At 51.7% G+C, this 9,516-nt stretch overlaps 2 long non-coding RNA genes across 2 annotated transcripts; one reads left to right on the top strand and one right to left on the bottom strand.

The window, feature by feature from the left end:
• Positions 1–5,196: 5,196 nt before the first annotated feature.
• Positions 5,197–6,607, bottom strand: LOC139598889 (uncharacterized). The gene is made up of 2 exons (XR_011682056.1): positions 6,484–6,607; positions 5,197–6,453 (listed from the first exon to the last, which is right to left on the bottom strand). It is a non-coding gene; the product is annotated as an uncharacterized lncRNA (long non-coding RNA).
• Positions 6,608–7,274: 667 nt separating this feature from the next.
• LOC139598888 (uncharacterized) lies at positions 7,275–9,119 on the top strand. The gene is made up of 2 exons (XR_011682055.1): positions 7,275–7,359; positions 7,916–9,119. It is a non-coding gene; the product is annotated as an uncharacterized lncRNA (long non-coding RNA).
• The last annotated feature ends 397 nt before the right edge of the window (positions 9,120–9,516 follow it).

Here is a 9,516-nt window from a genome sequence, read left to right as displayed (position 1 = left end):
CGAGCAAGACCAATGCTGCGATAGGTACCAGGTCGGGGATAGGAACTGGGACTGGCCAGGTCACCGGGGCCAGCACCAAGACTGGAGCCACCCTGCCCAGCGCACCCCGCTCACGCAGCCTCCTGCCCGGTGCCTTCCCCATTCCCATCCCCTTGAAGCAGCCGGTCCCAGGGGCACCTCCCTCCCCGGAAGCCCCAGGAAGGGCCTGGAGGGGCTCGAGGGGAGCCCTGGGCGGGCCTGAAGGGATCTCTGTTCTTGGAGCAGTGCGGGGAGCGGGGCAAAGAGGACCTCATGCCCTTGGAGGAGCCGTTGGGAAAATAATGAAGGTCCCAAGGGAGCCCTGAAGGGGACCTGTGGGAAGCACTGGGGCCAATCCTGCAGGGCCAAGGGGCTACTGACTGCTCAGGCAGCCCCAGGGAGGGCCAAAGGATGCATCAAAGGGTGCTTGCTCCCTTGTAGCCATCCCTGGGGCAGGCTCTGGTATGTCCAGCCTGTGGAACTGGAAACACTTGGAGGAGGGATCTCAGATCTGCGGGACCTGTTATGGGAGAGAAGTTTCAAGCCCCTGTACTTGATCCTCTCCTCCTGATGTGTGTGTGAACATTTTGGTGGGGTCCATGGGTGCTTGGGTTGCTTGAGGCAGCAGACTTGGCTCCCTCGTCATGGGCTGGGGATGTTGGGCTTTGCCTGCTCCGCGGAGCACCAGAGAGGGCTGGCAGGACCTCGTGATCTTCCCAGGCAGAGTGAGTGCCTGTCCTGCTCATGGCAGGCGTTTGCCTGAGCTGTTCCTCCCCGGCACACCCAGTGCTGAGCTCCAGAGATTACCGAGCACATTCCTGACACCCTGCATCCAGGAACACTCCCGAGACTTGGCCTGGGAGATTGGGTACCTCCCTTCCTTTTCGCAGGATTGTTTCACAGCTGCATCACAGCTGCGTACTTTCTCTGTGCCCATGTTCCTTCTCTGTGCTCTCATCCCTTCTCTGTGCCCGTGTCCTCTCCCTGTGACCATTTTCCTTCTCCATGCCCTCCTCTCCAGCCCTGTTTCCAGTGGCTCCCGGAGGATGAGTCCGGACTGATGAAGAGCTGTCCAAATCCAGCTCCTCAGTGACATCTTGTGCTGGAAATGCTCAGCGCAGGCAGGAGATGGAAAAATTAGTTCCTGCAATTTTTTTTCCTGCCCTCCCCAGCACTGACATTGCTGTAACCGGCAGTGAAACCACGGGGATTCCCTGAGCTCATTTGTAAGGTTTTCTTTGGGAACATCTTGTCCTTCCACGGAGACAGCCAGGCAGTGGCATAGCCTCTGACGGGGCTGGGTACAAAGCTCTGGAAAAGCATCCACTTCCTTCAAAACATTCCCTGTGCTAACTCTTTTGTGCCATTTAGAGATAATAATAATTCACCCAAAGTTCCTCGCCGTGATGAGACTGCACATATGAACACTTGGGATGCAGTTCAAACCTTGTTTCTCAGCCAATTGCCACAGAGAACATTCCCTTCAAAGGCTCTAATGGCACCAGTCACCCCTGGGAAACACTTGCCTGGTCTTAGCAGGGAAAGCTTCCAAGTGCTGCCTGCTGTGCCAGCAGAGCTGCAGCCCTGCAGCATCCAGCTGGGTGCAAAACCAGGTCTGAGTTTCTGAAGAAACTTTAGTTTCAGACCCAAACTCAGGGATAAAATGTTAAAAAGCCACTTTTGATGGAAGTGAAATCTGATGAGCTTTCTCTCCGGATGGTGGTGCCTGAAGCAGAGAAAATCCCTGAGCTGACAGCCCTGCCAGTGGCAGGGAGACCAACAAGGGATGCTCCAGGCTGCCGTGGGGATCATACCAAGCCCTCGTGGGTCACTGTGGCCTTGCAGAGAACTGACCCCCCAGCTCCCAATCTCCCTTGGCTGTGACATTATGCCCTTGAGGTGCCTGTCCTCACCATGCCCAGGCAGGTGCTGCTGGCACAAAGGGGCTGGTCCCTGCTCATGGTGGCTGCAGCTGGCATGGGAAGCTCAGTCCAGCCCATGGCTGGAACACACATCACAGACACAGCCATGCTGCTCTGTCCCACACGGGGAGCATGGCTGGATAACACAGAGCCAAATCCTTCCTTGGGCACTCTCACCTGCAGCAGCAATGGGAATAAATCCAGGAGAAGCTGTTATGGATGGCTTGAGGAGCTGTAAAATGCGAAGAAACATTTGAATGTGAGACAAATAGGTGAGGAGGGAACTTGGCACAGGAGGAGATGCAATTTAGGAGAGGCCACACCATGCATATTTCATGGGCCAGCCCTCAGTAGAGGCTCCTCTGACACCACAAACCTCACAGATGGAAAGGAGTAACAGCAGCCACTCCCAGCATCTGGGAAGGAGAACAGTGGGATGATTGCTCCTCCTGCCTTGTGGTAGAAGTGGGTCAGGACACAGATCCTGGAAGCTGCTGGCTCTGCTCCCCAGGTGTGGGACCAGCCTTCCTCACCCTCCTCTTCCTCCAGCCCAGTGCCAGGCTAGGGGCAAGCCTACCCCATCCTTGGGGCTGGGGCTCTGTCCTCACTGTCCCACAGCTCTGTGAGCCCTCCAGCCCCACTGCCATGGTACTCTGTGCTTCCAGCATTGCTCCTCTGAGGTTTCCTTGGAGAGTGCTGACTCAGGTCCTCCTCTGTCGGGTGTTTCTCACTGACCATATGCCTGACTTGTGCCCAGCACCTGCGCTACCAAATCACTCCCAGCGCAGGCCAGCCTGCAGGAGGGACACCTGCAGCCCGTGGGAGCAGGCTGGATCTTCACCTGGCATCTGGCTCTGCCACAGGTGTCCCTTGGAGCAGCAGGTGCTGGGGTGGCAGGAGCTGGGTGGGTCAGAGTCTGATGTGGATTCACTAGCAAAACCCAGGAGAAGGTGGACTTCAGGACAGTGCTTCCCAAATTGCAGCCACGTGGGTTCTCATCTTGTAGGGGGTTATTTTTCTTCACAAGAGACTTCATCTCCCTCTGTGCAACTCTTCAGGGAGAACTCCAGATCAACTACTGCCCACTCTGAGGGGATAAACCCCTGTGGGGAGCACAGGAGCTCCCAGCTCCTGTGGGTCTGCTTGGATAATGAGTTGGTGCTCTCTGACTCCGCCCAAGCACCCTGTCAGCCTCAGTGTCACCCTCCTGGGCGTGAATCTGACTTGTGCCACAGTACAGACCACACTCCAGCAGCAGGATGGAGGATCCAGCCTTCCTTCTCACAGCTGGGGAACCAGGGAACTGCATCCTTCCCCTTGCACTTGGTGCTGCAGAGGCTGCAGGAGGTTCAGCTGCTCCAGCAGGATTAGGGGTGATCACTATCCAAGCGTAGCACAGGCAGGTGAGGCTGCAGCACTTGGTGTCCTGCCTCCATGAGAGCAGAGTAGGAGTTTGGGAACTGCTGGTCACCTGGGGAGTCACAGGGTGGCAGCTCCAGGTCCTGGGGCATTCCTTTGGGTTGGGGGCCCTGGAGAGAGCAGCTGAGAGCTGCCACAGACCCTGCAGAAGAAGGAGATGCTGGGTAGCTCCTCTTGCAGCTGATCTCCTGGCCAGCCCAGACCTTGCTCTCTCAGCATGGTTGGGATTTTGAAAGCTGGGCTGTGTTCTGATCCCTGGCATTTTCCACTTGCATCCCAATGGTTTTTGGTGAATCACTTGCAGCCTAAGAAATAAATGTCTTCTTGATTTTTCCTGTGACCTCCTGGGTGCAGCTCAGCAGCCATGAGAAAATACCCAGGTGAATTCCTGTCTCCATAAAGGTCAATGCTATTAAAAAACAATTGCCTCTGAAAGGGACCCTAGGAAATATCCAAGGCAGGGAAAGACACATCAGACTTACCACATCAGTTAATTGTTTCTTTGCACAGTCTTTCTCTTTTTCCATCCACTGGCAGAAGGGAGTCATGTGAGATGTCCCCAAGTGTGCTTGGGGGAAAAGGAATGCCAGTGAAGACCTGAAACAATTTTGCTGCTCTTACAGCTGAGAAAGGATCATGCTGGAAGGTTTCTGTGGAAGTGGGGCCTGGGGAATGGACACGAAAAGCCTTTTTTCCCAGCTGACTCCCTTGGCGGGTGAGTTGTTTACAGAGCCTGGATGCCAGAGTGCCTGGAAGGGAGCCAGCTCTATTTTAGCCCTTTGTAAATGATTTAAAACACCTCGTGCTGGGGAAACATTCCAGGAAAGGGGATGCTTGGCTCTTCTTCCTGGGCAGACCAGGGGTGTGCAGGAGATGGCGGGAGGCAGAAGGAGCCAGCCCTGGCAGGAAGAGCAAGAGTGTGTGGTGAGGATGGCTGTGCCCCTCCTGTCCCCCAAGAGCTGCTGCTGAGAACTAAATCAGCTGCTCCTAATCCAGCTGGCCAGAGGCATCCTCCCAAACCCCTCCCAGGTGATGTTCCTAAGGAGCCCCTGTATTTTTTGCAGCCTTTGCCTACCAGGAGCATCCCCTGGGAAGGCCAATGGAGCCAGAGGTCCCAGGTGGCCTGTGGGATCCCAGAGGGTAGGGACAAGGGGCAGAGCTCCCTGCAGCACCTGGGGGCAATCACCCATCATGGGACGGGGACAAGCTCCTGAGGCTGGAGCAGGACAACTTCAACCTCCTTTACCCTTGAGGAGCTGGCTGCTCCTTATTGATTAACATGGTGGTTCATTTCTCTAAAAATAGGCTCTTAATTACTGAGCTTCTGGAAACAGAGCTGTCTCAAAGCAAAACCTGATTGATTCAAGGGCAGCTGTGGCTCCGGTGAGGGCCTGGTGGCCACAGAGCCTGGATGGCCCCTGCCAGAGACAGCTCCTGGCCAGGGAAGGTTTTAGACCTGGTTCAGATCAGTTGCCAGCTCACAGCTGATGGATATTTGTTTTTTCCAAGTGTCACTTGGTTTTGCTTCTTAACTTTCTGCGTATGTAATTGCAAGCATTGAGCACTGAGAGGCACTTGGACTTCTCTTCCAGTGGAACAAAATGGGAGGAAAAATGTTCACTTTTCCCTAGTGCTCCTGAACTGTGTGTAGAGAAGGGAAAAAGCTTTTCTGCTTTCTTAATTTCTTTTTTTTTTTTTTTTGGTGTTGTTTCCCACCCTCTTCCTTTACATGGACAAATACTTTTTGGGAACTTTCATGATTTTCCCTTATTCTCCTGTCCCAGAGAAGGTGAGCAAGATCCCAAAAAGGCTGAAAAGAGAGAGAAAAAAAAGAAAATATAGTTGAAAATAGATTTATTTTCTGGCATTGTTTCATCTCTCTGAGTTTGTGTTCTTGTGTCAGGAGTGTCTTGCCATGTCCTGGAGATGGAGAGGCGATATTCAAGAGCCCTGTGGTCCCCCACCCTCCACAAGCACCACAACCTCTGTGCAGCTGAAGTGAAGGGAATACAGGAGCCCTCTGAGACAAATTAAGGAAAAAAAGGGAAGAGAAGCTGCAGTTGCTGGCTGCCAGCACTGCCCCTGCCTCCCTTCCTGGCCAGTGTGAAGGCCATGTGTCACTTGACAGATCAGCTGGACTCTGCTCTCCATCTGCTCTTGTCCAGGCCCATATCTGCTGAGCCTCCCTCCTGCTCCATGTCCCCTGTGGGCTCTGTCTGTGATCCCACCAGTCCCTGCCCCAGGCTGGGATGGGCACCAGGGGATGCTTGGAGAGCTATGAGCATCCAAACCCATGGGTCCTTGCTTGCTGCATGGGCTGCAGATCCTTACTGACCTACTCATAGGTTTCTTTCACCCTTTATATTTTTATTTCAAGGCTGAATCTTTCACTCTGGTGCTTGTGTGGCTTCATTTTGCACATTCACAGTTTCTTCCAGTTGAAGTTTTACAGGTAATTGTTGTTGTTCTATTTCTAGAGTCCCATACTGTTGTTATCAGTTTTCTAAAGTCCATACCTCCTCAGTGCATTCTTAAGGCTGCAGATCTTCACAGCACAGACTCCTTCATCTGCACATTGTTCTTTCTCAGTTCAGGGCTCCTTCAAGGCTCTCCCTGACTGGCTAACCCACCCCCTTTTATCCCAGTGATCTTCATTAGTCACAGCTGCAGCCCATCAAGGACAACCAGGACCTCCCAGGGCAAAGCCTATATACAGATCTTCAAGTACAATACATTTCCTCTACTATATTTCCCCCATTTCTTTTACTTACAGAACCAGGTTTTACATACAATACTTCAAGTACAACACACATATTTCCCCATGACTCAAAGGCCATGTAAAACACACATAGCTCCTTGCTCAAAGGCCATACTCTTTCACAGCTCCTTGACCCAAAGGCCACGTTCTTTCGCAGCTCGTGGAGGCCTTATCTTCTACCAACTATCCGCGGCTCGTGGAGGCCTTATCTTCTACCAACTATCCGCGGCTCGTGGAGGCCTTATCTTCTACCAACTATCACATCAGGGTCACCAATTGTTGTTTTTCTATTTCTAGAGCCCCATACTGTTGTTCTTCTATTTCTAGAGTCCCATACTGTTGTTATCAGATTTCTAGAGTCCATACCTCCTCCGTGCATTCTTATGGCTGCAGATCTTCACAGCACAGACTCTTTCTTCTGCATATTGCTCTTTCTCAGCTCAGGGCTCCTTCAAGGCTCTCCCTGACTGGCTAACCCACCCCCTTTTATCCCAGTTATCTTCATTAGTCACAGCTGCAGCCCATCAAGGACAACCAGGACCTCCCAGGGCAAAGCCTATATACAGATCTTCAAGTACAATACATTTCCTCTACTATAGGTAATTTTTTAATTCTTTACCCAAGGAAGTATCAAAGGGAGCATCCCTCCTCAGAGGGATTCATGCCATGGCATCCACAGGGAAGGTTCACCTTGAGGAGCCCCATTCCTGCTGTCCCACAGCTGTGACAGCCACCGCAGAACGGGAGAGCACAGGACACAGCTCCTCCAGAGCTCTGGAGGATGTTCCACCAGGAACAGCCAGGGGACACTGGGCCTAAGGACAGCAGTGCTGGCAGCTATCACCAGAACTCACACCTTCACTCTGTGAGAACTCCAATAACTTTTCAACATTACCAGCCAAATTTCGGCAGATTTTCTAGGGACAGGAGAAGGCAACACTCCCAAGTCCCTGTTCCTCAAGCTGGCAACACAACAGCTTTCCACTGGAATGACAGAATTTTTTTTAATGCAGGCCAAATAATTTTCTCTCATTAGAGCTGCTGATACAGCTGGAAGAAGTGAGCTCTCTCCAAAACTTCATCTGCCAGTGAGGGGCAGCAATCCCCCAGAAAATCTTGGGGTCTTTGGCTGCCCCAGCTTCTTGTCCCTCTGACTGTGGCTCTTTGCACTGGAACTTGGAAAGAAAAATATTCTGGGATGGAAAATTTCAAACCTAAAGGGTAAAGTTGGACAAAATCCAGGTGAGACTTGGCAGAGAGACCCAGCAAAGGTTGTTCCTTGTGCTGACATTTTTGTTCTGTGCTTTGGAGAGCTTCCCTGCAGCTCTGTTCTGGCCAGGTCAGGCTCTGCTCGTGTAAGAGGTGTTGTTAACACATCACATGTGACCTTCTCTGGGTTTTCCCTATTTATTTATTTATTTATTTATTTATTTATATTCTCTGGAACTGTGAATATTTCAGAAACAGACACTGCAGTGGTCATACATCCTGTGGGTATGGCTGTCCCATCAGCCCACCCCACTCCCAGAGGTAGCCCAGAGGCTTTGATCCTCTGGCTGCCTGTCCACAGCAGACACTGCACATCTGTGGTGGCACCAGAACACCCTGACACAGCCCAGCTAAATCACCTGATGGAAATGAGGAGCTGGGATCTTGTTGAAGCTCTGGTTATTGGAAACCAAAAGCAAAGAGTGACTCTGTATCTGTGCTGGCTCTGGGGTGCACATGAGGGTGCTTTGAACAAGGGACATACTGGAGACTGCTGTGACTCCTCTCTCCCGTGAATTCTTCCACTCAGGTCTTGCCAGAGCGTGCAAACCCATCCCTGCAAGGTTGGAGGAGCTCTGCAGAAGGACCTTCAAGGGCTGTGCTGAGTCCTGGGCTCCCCTGTACCAGGAAGGACCCCACAGCACTCCTTGGGGAGGCCATGAGTCACTGAGAAAGTCTCCAGGTGCTGAGGCCAAAGGCCTCAAAATTCACCTGTGGAGAAACAGGAAGATTAGATCTGACTCATTCCAAGGGTTTAAACCATTTTTGTGTTACTAAAAAGATGTCTTTATGCTCTAGTTTTTGTGGTTTTTTTTTTTTAATTTTTTTTTTTTTTAAGAAAGACAGCAAATTCAAGGTAAAAAAAGCAATTTGAAGACAAGAGATTAATCTGCTTTGCTGTTGTCCAGGTTTAGAGCAAATTTGGGAGAGAATCCCCCAAAGGAGCTCCAGTAGGAAAGCAGATCCAATCGGCCCCTCCCCCCAACTGGTCCAGGAGAAAATACCTCCTTGGAGAAAAGTGGAAAAAACCTGTTTATTAAACAATAAAACCTAAACAATATCAAACAATAAAATCCCTTGCCACTCCAAAAGAGATGACAAACTGAGAAAGTCCCTCCCCGGGTTGCAGCTGAGCTCACTCAGTCTCTGATCAGTCCCTCCGGTGCTGGAAATGTCGCAGGCCAGGCCCGGCCCGGTGGGCCACAGGTGCAGCTGCCAATGCTCCCCTGGGTGTTCAGTCCAGAGCAGGTTTCAGAAGGTCCAAGGAAAAAGGGAAAAAACAAAAGTCTGGGGAACTTCTTTGCCTCAGCTAGCTAAAACTAACTAAAAGCAAAGGAGAGCTCTGTCCCGTTGTCTGTCCATCCGCAGGGAACAACAGTCCAGGAGCAGGAATGTGGAGGAGTGAGTGCAGTGTCTGAAAACAAACTGCCGCTTCTCCTCTCCCCCCACTTCAGTCTCTGGAACACTCTTAAAGGTGCAAAACTTACTATTAAACATAAACAGAATGAGACAATTGGGGATAAAAGCATCATATAGTCAACCCAGGACAGCTGTAAATTTGGAGAAGTTATCAGTAAATTTGATGTGGGGTTGCTGTCCTCTCCTTCCCTCCAGGGAGCACTGTGGCATCTCCTTTCCCCTGGTTTTCTCTGTTCCAGAGAGAACGGATTTGTGTTTGTTACCCAGAAACAGAAATAAAGCTCCAACAACCTGCCTGTGCAGGTCTCTTGTTCCCTGCTTTTCTGTGTGTTCCTTCCTCAAGAGGATGATGAGAGGCCAGAAACACACCAGGGCCTGTGCATGGTCAGGAAGGGACTGCTCATCCCTAGGCAGGTGGATGTGCTTTTTTCCCAGAGCAGAGGTGCTTAAAGCACTATGATGCAGAAGTGATCCTCATTAGATGGTCCTGCCCCTCCATGGGTCACATCACCCACCCGTGACAGCAGCATAGCTTGGACATGACTTTGGGTGGAGCATGTGGTGGTGGCAGCAGTTCCTGCCTGTTCTGTGCTGAGGGGACACCGGGAGGGTGAGCTGGGGCTGGCTCTGGGTGGATGTGCTGGTGGAGCTGCTGGAGAGAGTCCAGAGGAGGCCCTGGAGCTGCTCCAAGGTCTGGAGCCCCTCTGCTCT

The sequence above is a fragment of the Agelaius tricolor genome, unplaced genomic scaffold, assembly GCF_023055355.1.
Source record: "Agelaius tricolor isolate 1412-34295 unplaced genomic scaffold, bAgeTri1.0.p SCAF_20, whole genome shotgun sequence".
NCBI lineage: Eukaryota > Metazoa > Chordata > Aves > Passeriformes > Icteridae > Agelaius > Agelaius tricolor.
The sequence above is the reverse complement of the archived record's forward strand: the minus strand, read 5'-3'. Positions and strand labels throughout refer to the sequence as shown.